General features: G+C 36.3%; 1 long non-coding RNA gene across 1 annotated transcript in view; it reads left to right on the top strand.

The window, feature by feature from the left end:
- Nucleotides 1–991: 991 nt before the first annotated feature.
- LOC144291927 (uncharacterized) overlaps nt 992–20586 on the top strand; it is a 41195-nt gene continuing 21600 nt past the window's right edge. Inside the window, exon 1 of the long non-coding RNA XR_013359472.1 lies at nt 992–1053. This is a non-coding gene — a long non-coding RNA (uncharacterized LOC144291927). The remainder of the gene's footprint in view (nt 1054–20586) is intronic.

Here is a 20586-nt window from a genome sequence, read left to right on the forward strand (position 1 = left end):
ATCAGCATGTAAGTTATTATTTTTTTTTTCAAAATGAACAAGAGTACTATTAAAGAGTGTTTGCAGTCAGTTCAGGAAATCACATATATGCTACTTGCAGAAGAGTTACACCCACAGTAATGATGTCCTCTAAACAATATAAATATATTTTTATATTTTCAAAATATTTTGGCAACAAATGACTAAATTTGACACACCATATTTTATCATTCATCTCTCACACACATACATACAGATACATATCTATAATATTCTACTACTCTATTGCAGAGACTATTCTAGAAATATAATTATTGGTAGGTAACAATATTTTTAAAAGAATTAATTCAAGTTCCAAATGTCAAAGTTCACTAACACCTTATTCTTAAAACAGAAATTTATATTGTTTTCTTAAATATTTTACAATCATTTCTGATGTTAAATAAAATAGCTTTTGCTTTTCTATGCTCAAAAATATATAGGGTTATATATAACCTGGATTTAATATACTAATGCAGATTTATAAAATCATAGCATATAATAGCTATGGCCTATAATAAATGTGTAAATATTCATTTTGGATTTTCAGCCCATTATTTCCCCAGATCATCTACCTTCTTACCATAACAAAATTGTTCAGTGTACAAATATTAAGACTGAATTTATGTGATATTATCAATAAGAACGTTCCATCAAGTGCCATACCCCACTGAGGAGTAGAAGTAGACCTCCACTAATAATCTCCCTTTATTGGACAAAATGTCATCATTATATTACATCTCATTATATTTGAAACATATATTTAATTTTCATTTTTAAAAAGCTTAAACACAATTGTACTACATTTCTTTCTTTTATTACTGTTGCTTTTCATTATTGAAATAATTTGAGAACTAGCATTGGCATTATGCTAAATTATCATTCAAGATTTGTGTTGTTTTGCTTTGTTTTCAGCATGCAGTGACCTGGAGTTCAGGGAATTGGCAAACAGATTGCGGGACTGGTTCAAGGCCCTTCATGAAAATGGAAGCCAAAACAAGATGACAAAAGCATTACTGAGGCCTGAGAGAAGCAGTAAGATTTGTAAATATGACATGTGCCATTGTCTTTGACATGGAACTTCATTTCCAATGAATCACTTAGATCAAAACACATATTTCAAAATTTTTTCTTTGCTAGGTGCTGAACAAAAATCAGAACATTGCTATTACTTCCAAGCACACTCATAGTATTTTGCAAGGAAATAAAACATTTGTGACAACTCTGATTGGTTAAAAAAAAAGACATATCCCCTCAGAGACGACATTAACTTCCAGTTGAAGTGAAAGAATAGGAATATTTTTCAGTTTTGATAGCAGTGGTAAAGAATAAAACAACACTAGAGATAAAGGTAAGATTGTTCGAGTGCTTGAGATTTTTACAGACACAATTAGTCCCCCCTCCACACACACAGGCCACCCTTTATGTGATGACTCTGCAGGCATTTCTACTTTGACCCAAAAAGCCAGTAGACAAGAGTTCTTTCAACAACAGAGTGCAAATCAAATTCATTTTTAAAAGAAGAAAATAAGCTATATGAAGATTATATGAATCTTTTATCATCTGTATAATTTCCTCAGTGTTTTCTAATTCCTTAGAAGTAGGAAATGGTGATTGAAGTAAATCACTTGTTATGAAAATTGTATGAACTTTAATTCTATATTTTTCATTTATAAAAATGTTATTACACATTCAATACATGTAAAAGAAAGATATTGAAATATGAGCTTAATCTGAGGAGGCTTCAAAGATTGAATATTTGCTCTGAAATATAAGAAGAGGTGGTGGGGCAATAATTAGAAGCAGCATCTTTTAGTTGACCAAGTCCCAAGTGTGCCCCCTTCTTTGCTTATTGTGACATGACCCATTCACTCTACTTTGCAATCCTCAAATAGCACTTTCTTTTTTTATTATATTTTATTTACTTATTCCTGAGAGACACACAGAGAGAGGCAGAGACACAGGCAGAGGGAGAAGCAGGCTCCATGCAGGGAGCCCTATGCGGGACTCGATCCCAGGACCCCAGGGGTCACGCCCTGAGCCACAGACAGACGCCCAACCACTGTGCTACCCAGGGGTCCCCTCAATAGCACTTTCTAACAAAATCACCTCATAGATGGTCATGGTTATCCATTCTCTATGGTCTCCAAATACCTCACTTTTTTTTTGTCTTCTCATCCAGGGATTTTCTAAAATCCCAACCTTTTGTATTTATGAATCTGATATATGTTCTTAACTAATTTAATAGTTCTTTTTAACTAAACTAATTCAGCTACCGTGATAGACATAATAATTATCTTTGAACATGTGATGACGATGTATATATGTTTCTTCTCATGAACTTCAGAAAGAGATTATAGTATTCCCCTACCCTGTAGGAGTGTTTCTCAGGTGTGTCTCAGGTGTGTCTTTGGAATCATTGATTACATTTATACCAGATGCTAATTTTTTGGATACCTTGAGTATAGGTAAAATGACTAACCTTACTTAATAGAAACAACAGAGTATGTTTGTCTCTGCATTCATAAAGCAAACACATCTGGGGTCGTGTAAAAGTTTGTTCCAGACCCTTACATATCGATCTTTAAAAATTAATGTCTACACCTACCCTACCAATTCTCAGACTTGAATATTTGTATTTCTTGATCTCAAATTTCTCCTTTAAACTTAAGACTAGTGATCTCTCCCATATTTGGAGGTGGATAGAAGGAGAGCTCCTAGAACACTCAGCACAGTGCCTGGTTAATTGTACACAGTCATAAATACCATTTTTCTTTCTGGCTTCTTGTTTCAAGAAATGAGGCACTCTTGATATAGTGGGTTATTTACAAGAAACTTGTAGGTAGCTGAATATCTTTGGAAAGTAAATGAAAAACTGGACATAGGATTATTTTTACTACTTGAAATGGTCAGAGGCCAACTAGGAGTAAGAGATGAAATCCATTCAGAGATCAGACAAATCACTAGAAGAAAAATGGAGGACTGCCTCAATTCCTCAGAATTGGACATCATCCGAGTGTATTCTTTCCTGACTCAAATCATACTTAATCTGTGAACCAACCCATGGTATTATATTCTATTTCCTTCATATTTTTATTTTTCCTTCACAGCATTTCTCAGTATCTACTGCAGTAGTAATCTACATGTTTATTTGGATTCTCTCTCTCTCTCTCTCTCTCTCTCCCCTCCCCCTCTCTCTTTCACACACACACACACACACACACACACACACACTAGATGACAGAAATCTTTACTGACCATTGTACTATAGGAGTAGAGTGGTTTGGTACATAGCACTGCTAAATAAAAACAAATACTAGTATTAATGGAAGAAACAAAGAAACCATCAAATTCTGCATTACCTGGATGTACCACAATTTAATCAGCTTTCCTCTTAAGAATGATTGTTTATTGTTTCCATTATTTTCTCCATGACGACCAATTCTGCAGCTGATTGTTGTGCTTTTATTTCTAAGAAAGATTCCAAGAAGTGCAAGTGATGGGTCAACATGTGCATGCAGTTCAAATGCTAAATGATAATAGATGTTGCAGGTTGCTTTGCAAAAAAAAAAAATCTTAAGGTATTTCTAAGATTAGGGTAACTCACAACATGTGAGTTACCTTTTGTCTTCATCCCTGGCAGCAACAATATTAACCATTCTTTTTAACGTTTCCATTCTGGTGAGCATGCTGTTATAGTTCATTATTAATCCCATTTGCATTCCCTTGATTAGTAGTGAATTTGAACATAAAATATTAGTGGAGGAGAACTTTCATACAGCAAAACGATATAAAATGACTCATTCAGCTCAGGCTACTCTAATAAAATACTATAGACTAGGTGGATTAAACAGTTGACATTTCAAGAATTCTGGAGGCTGGGGAAGTCCTACATCATGGTGCTGGCAGATTGGATTCTGGATTCTTTTCTCATGGTGGAATCAGAAAAAGATCTCTCTAGGGCCTCTTCTTATGAAGGCACCAATCCCCTCACGTAGGCTCCACCTTCATGACCAACTGCCCCCAAAGGCCCATCTCCAAATGCCATCCAGCCAGGGGGTAGGACTTCATCGTATGCATTTTGGGAGGACACGATTCAGTACAGAGCACCAAACAAAACAGCACACATACACCTGGAAAACCACTTGTTATGTCAACTTACAAGTTCCATTTTAAGAAAGGAAAGGTATATTGATGACTTCCATTATAATTGTTTTTAATCATTCCTTCTAGTATTTTGGGGAGTTTTTGCTATATGTGCTTGCTACTCTATTTCTTAAATATATAGATTTATTTATGTTCTATCCATTAATAAATTATGCTTATCACTTTATTTTATGATACTATATTCTACTTACTGCTTTTTTGCACAGATTTCACCTAATCTGATAGTAATATTATCACTCCTACATTTAATTTTATTGCATTTGCCCAATATATTTGGCAACATTTTTTGTCAATCTTTCTTTATTACTTAGAACTAAATGTCTTTCTTGTAAGCATCCATAATTGAGCTGTGAGTTTTCAATATGACGGTAAGAAAACTGAGTGACTTTTATAATCAAGATATAACAATAAAGTCAACAAAAAGCACAGAAAAAAAAGCACAGAAAAATATTCTGATAAAACACAGAATGTTTGCCATAGGAGATTACCCAGAAGACAAAGAAAACCTTGTTATCACAATTTCTGCTTAAGAAAAGACCAATAATCTAAGAGAAAATTGTCATTTTAAAAGAGAAACAAAATTTTAGTTTTACATCTGTATAATATTTGATAATAATTTTAATTTTTTATATAATAAATCTTTCAAATATTAGTGAGCCCTGACTATGAAAATAGTTTCAAGGATCCTTTTATAATTTTTTGTATTCATATACCATTTGGTCTTATGCATTTTTGTAACAGTAAGTCATTTTATTTTAGAATAAAACTATGTTTTTTAACAAAGTCATATCTTTCATACCTTGCATATCAAGTTGCTTATATCATTATTTTTTCCTACTAGAGTATCACTTATATAGATATTATCATTTGAAATTACAGTAATTTTTATTTTATATAGAAAACTATGAAGTAGGGGATCCCTGGGTGGCGCAGCGGTTTGGTGCCTGCCTTTGGCCCAGGGCGTGATCCTGGAGACCCGGGATCGAATCCCACGTCGGGCTCCTGGTGCATGGAGCCTGCTTCTCCCTCCACTTATGTCTCTGCCTCTCCTTCTCTCTCTCTTTGTGTGACTATCATAAATAAATAAAAATTAAAAAAAAGAAAACTATGAAGTAGATAATTTTGAACTGTCATGCATTAGTATTTTGCAGATTAAGAGGATTTATAAATATATATTTTATGCTTTTTATACCCATATCATTTTTTATATGTAGCTTTTTAAGTTGCAAAAATGAACATGTTTATTAACATACCCAAATATATAAAAATGAAACTACAAAATTAGTTTGAATCATAAAAATTAGAGGCAAACAGTACATAAATTTAAATTTCTCTAGTAGATGTAATGCTAACTTATTGAATCAATATACCTATTTCAATTTAAGACAAATATGTTCCAGTAGAATATAAATGTATGCTTACATTATATGTAATGCTGATAACTCTGAAGATACAGTTTTTTTATTAATTTTTAAAGGTTTTTTATTTATTCATGAGAGACAGAGAGAGCGAGAGAGAGGCAGAGACACAGGCAGAGTGAGAAGCAGGCTCCCTATGGGAAGCCCAATATGGGACTCGATCCCAGGACCCTGGGATCAGCAGCTGAGCCACCCAGGCATCCCAGTTTTTTTATTAAAAAATATTAAACTAGTTTCTTGTACAAAAGTTTATTTATACAATGCTGATTGAATTTTTAAATTTTTAAATTTTTTTAAGTTGACCTACAATGTTATGTTATTTTCAGGTGTACAACATAGTGATTCAACTTCTTTATACATGACATTAGGTTCCCCAGAAATGTACCTACCATGTGTCCCAAACATCACTATTAAATTACTACCGACTATATTCCATATGTTGTATCTCTCATTCCCATGACTTGTTTATTCCATAACTGGAAGCCTGTACTTCCCATTTTCCTTTAGCCATTTTGTCCAGCCCATCACCTCCCAGTCCTCTGACAACCATTGGCTTTTCTGTATTTTTAGATCTGGTTCTACTTTTTGTTTATTTCATTCTTTAGATTCCATAAGTAAGTGAAATCATGTAGTATTTTTCTTACTCAGTCTGACTCATTTCACTTAGTATAACATCCTTTATATCATCCATGGCTATATGATATTTATATTATATATATCATATAATTTATAAATATATATTTATATTATATATAATTTATAAATATTAAATGTATACATTACATTTTCCTTATCCTTTTGTCTATTGATGAACATAGGTTGCTTACATATCTTGGCTCTTGTAGATAATGCTGCAGTAAATATAAGGGTGCATCTATCTGTTTGAACTGATGTTTTGTTTTGTTTTTTAAAGATTTTATTTTCTCCCTCTGCCTGTGTCTCTGTCTCTCTCTCTCTCTTTCTCTCTCTCTCTGTGACTATCATAAATAAATAAAAATTTTAAAAAAATTTAAAAATGGATCCCTGGGTGGCGCAGTAGTGCAATTGTTTGGCGCCTGCCTTTGGACCAGGGCACGATCCTGGAGACCCGGGATCAAATCCCACATCAGGCTCCCGGTGCATGGAACCTGCTTCTCCCTCTGCCTGTGTCTCTGCCTCTCTCTCTCTCTCTCTCTCTCTCTCTGTCTCTGACTATCATAAATAAATAAAAATGAAAAAAATTAAAGATTTTATTTATTTATTCATGAGAGACACAGAACTGGGCTAAAAGCAGACACTTAACCTCTGAGCCACCCAGGGTCCTGAACTGATGTTTTGTATACTTTGGGTAAACACCTTTGTGAAATTATTGGATCATGTGGTACTTTTATTTTTATTTTTTTTAGGAATGTCCATGCTGGTTTCCACAGTGATGTTAGCAATTTACATTCTTGCCAATAGTGTACAAGGGTTCTTATTGTCTACATCCTCACTAACACTTGTTGTTTCTTGCCTTATTTTAGCTGTACTGACAGGTATGAGGTGACATCTCATTGTGGTTTTGATTTGCATTTCCTTGATGATGAGTGATGTTGAGCATTTCTTGTATATTTATGGGCCATCTGTATGTCTTATTTGGAAAAAATGTCTATTCATGTCCTTTGCCCATTTTTTTAAAAATCAGACTGCTTGTTTTTTTTTCTGATATTGAGTTGCATAAGTTCTTTGTGTATTTTGGATATTAGCCCTCTATTAGATAGGTCATTTGCAATTATCTTCTCCTATTCAGTAGGTCACCTTTTTTGTTGATGGTTTCCTTCACTGTGCAAAAAGTGTTTTATTTTGATGTAGTCTCAATAGATTATTTTTGCCTCTGTTTTCCATGTCTTAGAAGACATATCTATAGAGTGTTGCTATGGCCAATGTCAGAGAAATTACTACCAATGTTGTCTTCGAGGATTTTCAGGTTTCATGGTTTCATATCTTTAATCCATTTTGAGTTCATTTTTTGTATATGATGTTAAAAAGTGATCCAGTTTCATTCTTATGCATGTAGTTCTATAGTTTTCCCAGTACCACTTATTGAAGAAATGGTCTTTTTAAAACATTAAGTTCATTAGAAGGTTTTTTTATTTCTAAAAATTTTAGTAATATATAATTTATATAAGCACTTACTATTCCTAAGCTAATCACAATACACATTTCTTAAGTGATTTTATAACCTAATTTGAGAATACCATCTGAAGATAGGGGAAAAATACACATACACACCCCTGCACATTCATGCATACACATAAAGATTGTGTTTACAGAGGATGGAATAGATTGTAGTTATAGTTAAATATGAGACCAATGCTCTACAAAGTATTTTGCAATTTGTCGAGATATCAGAAGGAAATAGTCCTTGGAGAAGCAGGCTCCATGCATCCATTAATCTGTTGATGGACATCTGGGCTCATCCATTCTTCTTTATCCATTCCTCTGTTGATGGACATCTGGGCTCTTTCCATGGTTTGCTCTTGTGGACACTGCTGTTATAAATGTAGGAGTGCAGGTGCCCCTTTGAAACATTATTTTTGTATCCTTTGGGTAAATATTTAGTAGTGCAATTGCTAGGTCATAGTGTAGTTCTATCTTTAACCTTTTGAGGAACCTCCATACTCTTTGCCAAAATGGCTGCATGAGGTTGCATTCCACCAACAGTGTATAAGGATTCCCCTTTCTCTGAATCCTTGCCAACATCTATTGTATCCTGAGTTGTTAATTTTAGCCATCTGACAGGTGTGAGGTGGAATCTCAGTGCAGTTTTGATTTTATTTCCTTAATGATTAGTGATGTTGAGATTTTTTTCATGTGTCTGTTGGCCATTTGTATGTCTTCTGTGGAGAAATGGCTGTTCATGCCTTTGGCCCATTTCTTAACTGGATTTTTTGTGTTTTGGGTATTGAGTTTGATAAGTTCTTTATCGATCTTGGATACTAGCCCTTTAATCTGATGTGTCATTTGCAAATACCTTCTCCCATGCCATAAGATGCCTTTTAATTTTGTTGATTGTTCCCCTTGCTGTGCAGCAGCTTTTTATCTTGATGAAATCCCAATTTCCTCATCTCTCCATCCATCTTTTGTTTCCCTTGCCTTTAGAGACATGCTTGCAAGAAGTTGCTTCGGCACAGGTCACAGAGGCTGCTGCCTGTGTTCTACTCTAGGATTCTGATGGTTTCCTATCTGACATTTAGGTCTTTCATCCATTTTGAGTTTATTTTTATGTATGCTGTAAGAAAATGTTCCAGTTTCATTCTTTTGCATGTTGCGGCCCAATTTTCCCAACACCGTTTGTTGAAAAGACTGTCTTTTTTTTTCTATTGGATATTCTTTCCCACTTTGTTAAAGATTAGTGACTATAGAATTGAGGGTCCATTTCTGGGTTCTCTATTCTGTTCCATTGATCCATGTGTCTATTTTTGTACCAGTACCATATTGTCTTGATGATTGAAGCTTTTTAATACAGCTTGAATTCTGGAATTATAATGCCTCCAGATTTGGTCTTCTTTTTCAACATTGCTTTGACTATTCAGAGTCTTTTCTGCTTCCATACAAATGTTAGAATTGTTTGTTCCAGCTCCGTGAAAAATGCTGACGTTATTTTGATGGAGATTACATTGAATGTGTAGATGATTTGAGTAAGATATACATTTTAACAATATTTGTTCTTCCAATCCATAAGTACAGAATGTTATTCTATTTCTTCATCTCTTTCTAAATTTCTTTCATAAGTGCCCTATAGTTTTCATAGCACACCTGTTTGGATAGGTTTATTCCTAGGTATCTTATGGTCTTTGGTGCAGGAAGGAATAGAAAATATGAACAGACTCATAACTGGAAAAGAAATTGCATGAGTAATAAAAAATCTCCCAACATATGAGAATCTATGGCTGAATGGCTTCCTTGGGGAATTCTTCCAAAAATTTCAATAAATAATACCAGCCACTGTGGAAAACAATATGAAGGTTCCTCAAAAAGATAAAAATAAAACTATCCTGAGACCCAACAATTGCACTATTAGATATTTATCCAAACGATACAAAAATAGTAATTTGAAGGGGTTCATGCACCCCAATATTTATAGCAGCAATGTCCACAATAACCAAACTATGGAGAGAGCTCAGATGTCTATCAACAGATGAATGGATAAAAAAGATGTGAGATTCCTATCTATCTAATCTATCTATAATGGAATCAAAAAGAATGAAATCTTGCCATTTGTAATGACATGGATGGAACTAGAGGTTATTATGGCGAGCAAAATAAGTCAGTCAGAGAAAGATAAGTACCACAATTTCACATATGATTTAATTCATATGTGGAATTTAAGAAACAAAAGAAAAAAACAGATGACTATAGGGGAAGGGAAGGAAAAATAAAATAAGATAACACAAAGAGGGAGTCAAACCATAAGAGACTCTTGACTATAAGGAACAAAGACTGCACCAAAAAGGAGAATTATAGACCAATATCTCTGATGAACATCGACATGAAAATTCTCAACAAAATACTCCCTAATAGAATCCAACAATACATTAAAAGGATTATTCACCAGGACTAAATGGGATTCATTCCTGGGATACAGGCATGTTTTAATATTCAAATATCAAGCAATGTGATATACCACGTTAATAAATGAAGAGTAAGAATCATATGATCTTCTCAAAAGATGCAGAAAAAAAAAGCATTTGACAAAATATATCATCCTTTCTTGATAAAAACCCTCAAGAATGTAGGGTAGAAGGAACATGCCTTAACATCATAAAGCCCGTATATGAAAGACCCTAGATAATATCATTCTCAATGGGGAAAACCTGAGAGCCTTTTCCCTAAGGTCAGGAACATGACGGGGTGTCCACTCTCCCCACTGTTGTTTGACATAGGATCAGAAGTCCTAGCCTCAGTAATGAGACAACAACAAGAAATAAAAGGCATCGAAATTGACAAGGAAGAAGTTAAACTTTGACTCTGCAGAAAAGTCTTTCTTTTACAGGAAGGAGTAAGCAGACCAGCAATACCTTTGTGGATGAGGAGGCCAAAGGTGTTGTGTAAGCAGGCAGCAGAATTTGGGCACTTTAACAGGGAATAATGTTCCCCTGCTCAGCAGATTCTCAGTAAATCAAGTCAGAAAAGAGTTTGTGTATCTTAGCGCTTTAGTTCTTGCTCAAGCATGTGGAAAAGCCAGAGTTTAGGTGTCTGGGGAAAAAGAAAAGCGTGGCTAATGTTTGGTCAAGCCAAAGTTCAGTGGCTTAGTAATGGGCAATTGTGAGCATTTGGTCAAACTTTATTCCTAACTATAAGTGATTCATTTATCTACCAAGCGAGGATATGAGACTCTTAAGCTTCTGATTTCACTCATGATTTCAATCTTTTTATATCTTTGGTCTGTATTTTGATACATTCCTTGCACTTGATTCTCTAGACCATTAATTTGATGCTCCACAGTGGCAATTCTCTCTATAATTCACCCACGGGATTACTTGTCTGGGAAATCATGTTTTTCCATCTAGAAAGTATTATTGTACCTTTTTTATGTGTGTACTCAAATACTTGTGTGTGTGTGTGTGTGTGTTAAATTTAAGTAGACTGTCTCTTCCCTTATTTATTCCATTCAACATGAAACTAATTTTTCTCTCTCTGGCTACTTGAGCCCTTTAGATATGTGGTGCTTTCTCTGTGTTTATTCACTGAGCCTCAGTCTATTTGATGATATCTCTTTATTGGCGATAATATCACATGGGATGGAAAAGTCTCACACGGGCTTAGCCTCAAAGCATCAGGAAGGCCACTGGTTGCCTGAGCTGTGGAGGAAATCACCGTATTCCTGTATCTCTTACTGTCCTGGCCTCTCTTATGAAATCAAGCTCCCAATATAGTGAGTCGATATTGAATACTGACTGACCTTCTCCCCAGGAGTCTATAGATTCCTGTGAGTCAGGCTAATTTTAGGAGCTCTCACTTCCTGTCCTCTGCCCTTGACCCACAATCTGTACTCCATCACCCACCTGACCCCTCAGGAGAGAGAGCTTGATAGCAATTTGCACTCATTTGCTTTTAGACTCTAACACTCATTTGACTGGAGAGGGTGATAGTGGATTGAAGTTGATCACGGAGAAGGAGCTTGCTGCATTGGTTGGTCAGAACACCGTTCTTGTGCTTCATCAACCAACTTCAAATCTAATACAGAAAGTGACAGATCTGAAGAACAACTTAGAGAAAAATGCTTTTTATATTTAAATATCAAAGTGGCAATGCTAGGAGAAATACCTAAGGGAGGGCCACAATGTGTATTTTTCTGATTGTGCAAAGAAGGATGCTTAAATACTAATATTGTTTAATGTATTACCTTTGAGACAGATGATTTGGCTTTGATGGATTTGTATATTTATGACATTTAAATTGCTAAAATTTTCAAAAAATGGTCAGTTTTTGCTTTACTGTCTGGAAATATCATAGTTTTCTTTCTATATTATTAGATTATTTGTGAATAGGATATGTAGTTCTTTACAAATTAATTATCAAAAAATACATCTGCTTGATTTAACTTATAGACCACCATACAGTAGAAGTTAATGAATGAGTTCAAGATGTTAGTCTGAGTTGCACAGAGCTGGTTGGCATGCAGGAAGAGAGTGGAGAAAGGATGTTAGTCTAGAGCTTCTTCGCCACTACTTTCTGTCCTTAAATAGTCTGACAGATTCAGCGTTCTACTCACTTCATACAAAGCCTTAGATTTGTGCTACTTCCAACCAACCACATAGAGCGATAAAGGCTCATAGGAACAACACAGAAAAATCTGGCTCCAAATATTGTCTAAAAGAAGAACCATTGCCTTATCAGACAATGTTGCACATGAATGTAATATGTTAGGTTCAACCAAATGGAATGACCAATTGTGGAATCAGAAAACAATATTCTCAAAGGATCAACTTATAAAATAAAAATCATCTGAAAAATTCGCTACTTTATTTTTTACTCGTATCTCTCATCATCACTTTTTATAGGTAGGTTAATCTGTATACTTTAATAATCTAAATTATTCTCTCTCCCCAAGTAATGCAAACCTTTCACCTGTTTAATTCTTCTGCAGAGTTATAATGAGCAAAAATATAAATTAAACCACAATATCTTGTGTTTTCTTTTATCATAGTCTCATAACCCAGCCCCATTATATATGAACTGCATAGCTGCTAATGATCCTGAAGCTGAATTCACAATGTGTAATATGTTCTCTAGCTTCATTTTTTTCCTATTTAGAAGCCAGATTGCTAAGAACAATTAGTACAGATTGCTCTTGTGGCCTAGCCACTGCCTGCTGACCTCTGTGTGGGTTCTAGGAGGTGTTACAGGACTTTTGATTAATGCACTTCCTCATAATAAAGTACTTGCTTCATACTTACTGTTTTTTGGGGGGAAATCCAAGAACACTCTTCACCCTGTTATCTGTACCTTCTCACTTCATTCTGCTTATTGCTTAAATATCTGGCATCAGAGGTTCTCCTTTCTACCATGTATGAAATTGTAACACCAGCATGAGTATTTGCCTGAGTGTTATGCTGCTTTGCTTTTCTTTACAGCAAATGCATTTATTCCAAAGGAAACTTAAGTTCTATGAGGCCAGGGATCATCTGCTATGGAACCTCCAGTTAGTAAAAACAGCCCTGGCACACCATAGGGGCTCAGTGACTAATACAGTAGCTCGTCACTGCTTTCCTACCGCTGAACGACACCCAGGTTCCAGGAGGACACATGTTTGACAGTAGAAGGACTGAGAGTCAAGGGTCGATGAAACATAAATGGATACTCTGCTTCTTTTTATAAGGCAATAAGCTTTCAATATATACCATGGCTTCATTAAAGAAGGGAAACTTGCTAGCCTCATACACTAGCCATCCGATTAGTAGTATAATATTTTTATGTTAAACATCTTTAAAAAATAAACATCTTATTACACTGTCAGAAATATTTTTCACAATGGTGAAATATAATAGGTTTTTTTTTCCCTTAGAGGTTATTTTAGTAGTTGTTCTCAATTCTCTAACACAGTAGGGTACTAACCTGCGTTTTTGACTGACCAAATTTTATTACAGCCGTTATCTAAAACATAGTATTGCCATTCCCTAAGAAGAATTGTTTATCTGAATCTTGGATAGTGTCAATTTTCATAGTTAAAATGTTTTCGGTTGACGGGGAAGATCAATAATGCTATTGCTTTTTAAGAAATTAAGCAAACTGGTAAAGTTTGCCATTATTTTTAACAACCTACATCTCCTTTATATACAAACTCATGTGTCTTGGGGTACCCAGGTGGCTGAGTCAGTTAAGCCTCAGGCTCTTGATCTCAGCTCAATTCTTGATCTCAGGGTTGGGAGTTCAAGCCCAGCTCTGGGCTCCAAGCTGGGTACAGAGACTACTAAAAGAAATTTTAAAAATTTACAAAGTCAGGTTTCTATGGGTCTATCTTGTTTGGCTCTATTTTAGAGCTATCGTTGGCCAATGATCCATTATAGAAGAGCAACTAAGATGGTAAAAACTTAAAAGTTGTTATATAAAGAGAAGCTGAAGGAAATCAAGCCATTTTGTCTCTAATTCTATGATCTTTATACCATTAATATAACTCTTTGAGTTTTTTTCAATAAGTGTATGTTGTACATAATGTAGTCTCTACACTGGATATATTTTGTTTTATTAGTTATATCTCCAAAAGTTTAAGAACAGAAATACAATATAGTTTTTTTTTAATTTATTTATGATAGTCACAGAGAGAGAGAGAGGCAGAGACATAGGCAGAGGGAGAAGCAGGATCCATGCACCGGGAGCCTGATGTGGGATTCGATCCCGGGTCTCCAGGATCGCGCCCTGGGCCAAAGGCAGGCGCCAAACCGCTGCGCCACCCAGGGATCCCTAGTTTTCTTTTTAAAAATGGTTACAATTGAGTACATGTGTATGTGGGGAAGGATATCCTTCTCTGAAAGAGCCACTGTATTAATTTTATTTTTGTCGATTTGTAAAGCATCAAGACATCAGAAACACATGCAAAATCTTCAGATTAACAGGTTAACTCAGATTAAGAGAATGCCTCATGTTTGCATTCCTAGGTACCAAATGCTCTGCTCAGTCATAAAAAATGACAATACTTAAACCCCCAGGGTAAATGAATTCATTTGAAATTCTTACAGAGACTTTGTTCACTTTATGTCATGCTGTCTTCACATTCAGAGGAAGATTGAATTTGAAATCAGATGACTTGTAAACAATACTCATTTTAATGCAGTTAGGAGCTGTTTAGGTACATCCTGTAACTTTATCTTTGAAAACAAAGATTTGTAAAGCTGGTAGATGAATTTTCTTTACTTATTTCATTTTAAAAATAAATTTAGTTATTGGTGTTCAATTTGCCAAAATACAGAATAACACTCAGTGCTCATCCCGTCAAGTGCCCCCCTCAGTGCCCATCACCTATTCACCCCCAACCCCCACCCTCCTCCCCTTCCACCACCCCTAGTTTATTTCCCAGAGTTAGGAGTCTTTATGCTCTGTCCCGCTTTCTGATATTTCCTACCCATTTCTTCTCCCTTCCTTTCTATTCCCTTTCACTATTATTTATATTCCCCAAATGAATGAGACCATATAATGTTTGTCTTCCGATTGACTTATTTCACTCAGCATAATACGCTCCAGTTCCATCCACGTTGAAGCAAATAGTGGGTATTTGTCGTTTCTAATGGCTGAGGAATATTCCATTGTATACATAAACCACATCTTCTTTTTCCATTCATCTTTCGATGGACACCGAGGCTCCTTCCACAATTTGGCCATTGGGACATTGGTGCTAGAAACATGGGGGTGCAGGTGTCCCGGCATTTCATTGCATCTGCATCTTTGGGGTAAATCTCCAACAGTGCAATTGCTGGGTCATAGGGCAGGTCGATTTTTAACTCTTTGAGGAACTTCCACACAGTTTTCCAGAGTGGCTGCACCAGTTCACATTCCCACCAACAGTGCAAGAGGGTTCCCTTTTCTCTGCATCCTCTCCAACACTTGTGGTTTCCTGCCTTGTTAATTTTCCCCATTCTCACTGGTGTGAGGTGGTATCTCATGGTGGTTTGGATTTGTATTTCCCTGAAGGCAAGTGATGCAGAGGATTTTCTCATGTGCGTGTTGGCCATGTCTACATCTTCCTCTGTGAGATTTCTGTTCCGGTCTTGTGCCCAATTCATGATAAGATTGTTTCTTTGGTGTTGAGTTTAATAAATTCTTTATAGATCTTGGAAACTAGCCCTTTATCTGATATGTCATTTGCAAATATCTTCTCCCATTCTGTAGGTTGTCTTTTAGTTTTGTTGACTGTATCCTTTGCTGTGCAAAAGCTTCTAATCTTGATGAAGTCCCAATAGTTCGTTTTTGTTTCTGTTTCCTTTGCCTTCATGGATGTACCTTGCAAAAAGTTACTGTGGCCAAAAAAAAAAAAAAAGAAGAAGTTACTGTGGCCAAGTTCAAAAAGGGTGTTGCCTGTGTTCTCTAGGATTCTGATGGAATCTTGTCTCACATTTAGATCTTTCATCCATTTTGAGTTTATCTTTGTGTATGGTGAAAGAGAGTGGTCTAGTTTCATTCTTCTGCATGTGGATGTCCAATTTTCCAGCACCATTTATTGAAGAGACTGTCTTTCTTCCAGTGGATAGTCTTTCCTACTTTATCGAACATTAGTTGACCATAAAGTTCAGGGTCCACTTCTGGGTTCTCTATTCTGTTCCATTGATCTATGTGTCTGTGTTTGTGCCAGTACCACACTGTCTTGATGACCACAGCTTTGTAGTACAACCTGAAATCTGGCATTGTGATGCCCCCAGATATGGTTTTCTTTTTTAAAATTCCCCTGGCTATTCAGGGTCTTTTCTGATTCCACACAAATCTTAAAATAATTTGTTCTAACTCTCTGAAGAAAGTGCATGGTATTTTCATAGGGATTGCATTAAACATGTACATTGCTCTGGGTAACATTGACATTTTCACAATCTTAATTCTGCCAATCCATGAGCATGGAATATTTTTCCATCTCTTTGTGTCTTCCTCAATTTCTTTCAGAAGTGTTCTATAGTTTTAGGGTATAGATCCTTTACCTCTTTGATTAGGTTTATTCCTAGGTATCTGATGCTTTTGGGTGCAATTGTAAATGGGATGGACTCCTTAATTTCTCTTTCTTCAGTCTCATTGTTAGTGTATAGAAATGCCATTGATTTCTGGGCATTGATTTTGTATCCTGCCATGCTGCGAAATTTCTGTATGAGTTCTAGCAATCTTGGGGTGGAGGCTTTTGGGTTTTCTATGTAGAGTATGATGTGTTTGGGGAAGAGGGAGAGTTTGACTTCTTCTTTGTCAATTTGAATGCCTCTAATGTCTTTTTCCTGTCTGATTGCTGAGGCTAGGACTTCCAATACTATGTTGAATAGCAGTGGTGAGAGTGGACATCCCTGTCTTGTTCCTGATCTTAGGGGAAAGGCTCCCAGTGCTTCCCCATTGAGAGTGATATTTGCCGTGGGCTTTTCCTACATGGCTTTTAGATGATGAGGAATGTTCCCTCTATCCCTACACTCTGAAGAGTTTTGATCAGAAATGGATGCTGTATTTTGTCAAATACTTTTTCTGTATTTAATGAGAGGATCCTACTGTTTTGGTTTTTCTCTTGCTGATACGATGAATCACATTGATTGTTTTAGGAGTGTTGAACCAGCCTTGTGTCCAGGGATAAACCCTACTTGGTCATGGTGAGTAATTTTCTTAATGTACTCCTGTATCCTATTGGCTAGCATCTTGTTGGGAATTTTTGCATCCATGTTCATCAGGGATATTGGTCTATAATTCCCCTGTTTGTTGGGGTCTTTGTCTGGTTTTCGAATGAAGGTGATGCTGGCCTCATAGAACGAGTTTGGAAGTATTCCATCTCTTTCTGTCTTTCCAAACAGCATTAGTAGAATAGGTATGGTTTCTTCTTTAAACGTTTTATAGAATTCCCCTGGGAAGCCATCTGGCCCTGGACTTGTGTGTCTTGGGAGGTTTTTGATGACTGCTTCAATTTCCTTCCTGGTTATTGGCCTGCTCAGGTATTGTATTTCTTCCTGTTCAGTTTTGGTAGTTTGTGGCTTTCCAGAAATGCATCCATTTCTTCTACATTGCCTACTTTATTGGCGTATAGCTGTTCATAATATGTTTTTAAAATCGTTTGTAATTCCTTGGTGTTGGTAGTGATCTCTCCTTTCTCATTCATGATTTTCTTAATTTGAGTCTTCTCTCTCTTCTTTTTAACAAGGCTGGATAATGGCTTATCTATCTTTTTAATTCTTTCAAAAAACCAACTCCTGGTTTTGTTGATCTGTTCCACAGTTCTTCTGGTCTTGATTTCATTGAGTTCTGCTCAAATCTTTATTAACTCTCTTCTTCTGCTGGTGTGGGATCTCTTTTCAGTTTTTTCTCTAGCTCCTTTAGGTGTAAGGTTAGCTTTTGTATTTGAGTTCTTTCCAATTTTTGGATGGATGCTTGTATTGTGATGTATTTCCCCCTCTGGACTGTTTTTGCTGTATCCCAAAGAGTTTGAACGGTTGTATCTTCATTCTCATTAGTTTCCATGAATCTTTTTAATTCTTCCTTAATTTCCTGGTTCACCCTTTCATCGTTTAGCAAGATGATCCTTAACTTCCATGTGTTTGAAGTCCTTCCAAACTTCTTGGTGTGATTTAGTTCTAATTTCAAGGCATTGTGATCTGAGAATATGCAGCGGATGATCCCAATCTTTTGGTATTTGATAAGACCTGATTTGTGACCCAGTATGTGGTCTATTCTGGAGAAAGTTCCATGTGTACTTGAGAAGAATGTGTATTCAGTTGAGTTTGGCTGTAAAGTTCTGTAGATTTCTGTGAAATCCATCTGGTTCAGTGTATCATTTAAAGATCTTGTTTCTCTGGGTATGTTGTGCTAAAAAACCTATCGATTGTAAAAAGCGCTAGATTGAAGTCACCAAGTGTAAGTGTATTATTATCTAAGTATGTCTTATCTTTGGTTATTAATTGATTGATATATTTGGCAGCTCCCACATTCGGGTTATATACATTGATGATTGTTAAGTCCTCTTCTTGGATAAATCATTTAATATGATATAGTGTCCCTCTTCATCTCTCACTACAGTCTTTGGGATAAACTTTAGTTTATCTGATATAAGGATGGCTACCCCTGCTTCTCTTGAGGGCCATTTGAATGGTAAATGGTAATCCAACCTTTTATTTTCAGGTTGTAGGTGTCCTTATGTCTAAAATGAGTCTCTTGTAGACAGCAAATAGATGGGTCCTGCTTTTTTATCCAGTCTGAAACCCTGCTCCTTTTGATGAATTAAGACCATTCATGTTCAGAGTTACTATTGAAAGATATGAATTTAGTGTCATCATGATACATATTCAGTCCCTGTTTTTGTGGCTTGTTACATTGGACTTCTTAAACAGGAATTTTAAGAGTCCCCCTTAAAATTTCTTGCAGAGCTGCTTTAGTGTTCACATAGTCTATCAGGTCCTGTGTGTCTTAGACGATCTTTATCTCTCCTTTTATTCTGAATGAGAGCCTTGCTGGATAAAGTATTCTTGGCTGCATATTCTCATTTAGGACTCTGAATGTATCCTGACAGCCCTTTCTGGCCTGCCATGTCTCTGTGGAGAGGTCTGCTGTTAGTCTAATATTTCTCTCCATTAACGTTAGAGATTTCTTATCTCTTGCTGGTTTAAGGATCTTCTCTCTATCTTTGGAATTTGCAAGCTTAACTATTAAATGTCGAGGTGTTGAACGGTTTTTATTGATATTTAGAGGGGATCTCTCTATTTCCGGGATCTGAATGCCTGTTTTACTTCTCAGATTAGGAAAGTTTGCATCTGTGGTTTGTTCAAGCACATATTCTGGCCCTCTGGCCTTTTCGGCGCCCTCAGGAACCCCAATTACATGTAGATTTTTCTTCCTCATGCTGTCACTTATTTCCCTTAATCTATCCTCATGATCTTTTGTTTGTCTCTTTTTTCCTCAGTTTCCCTCTTTGACATCACCTTTTCTTCTTTGTCACTCACTCCTTCTTCTACCTCGTTCACCCTCGTCATTAGGAACTCTAGTTTGGATTGCATCTCATTTAATTGATTTTTAATTTATGCCTGATTAGATCTAAATTCTGCAGTCATGAAGTCTCTTGAGTCTTTTATGCTTTTTTCTAGAGCCACCAGTAACTTTATAATAGTGCTTCTGAATTGGATTTCTGACATTGAATTGTAATCCAAATTTTGTAATTCTGTGGGAGAGAGGGCTGTTTCTGATTCTTTCTTTTGAGGTGAGGTTTTCCTTCTTATCATTTTTCTCAGTGCAGAGTGGCCAAAAACAAGTTGAATTGAGAAAAGGAGAAAAATAGAGAAGAGAAACAAGAAAAGAAAAAGAAAAAAAGGAGAAAAAAAGCAAAATAAAGCAGAGAAGAGAAAAAAAGAAAAAAGGGGGGGAGCAAACAGAAATCGAAAGACAAAAAACAAGGGGGAGTATCATCTGATTCTGTATACTGTAGATTCCTCGATTTCCCCTGAAACCTTCCAGTGCTGCTTGGTCAATAATTTGTTTTTCCCCTCTCGGTCTAGCTGTTCTTCTGGGGGAAGGGCCTGCTGTGCTGATTCTCAGGTGTCAGCGCTTGGGGGAGCTGCTCAGCCCCCGGCCTGGTGCAGGGCTCAGTGACATTTGTTTAACCTTTTTATGTGGTGAGGCCACTGTGAGGCTCAGTGGGGGTTGTTTACCCGGAGAGGCCCCTGGAGTAACAACCACAGTGGCGGCGGCCAGCTCTGGAGCCTTGGAGTCAGCTCCCGCAGCAACTCCGGAGCTCTCTGTCTACAGGGGCCTGGAGGCTCCAGGGGCGGGGACACTGATCTGCTCAGCTCGGGGCCACCTGGTGGCA

The sequence above is a fragment of the Canis aureus genome, chromosome 20 (assembly GCF_053574225.1).
Source record: "Canis aureus isolate CA01 chromosome 20, VMU_Caureus_v.1.0, whole genome shotgun sequence".
NCBI lineage: Eukaryota > Metazoa > Chordata > Mammalia > Carnivora > Canidae > Canis > Canis aureus.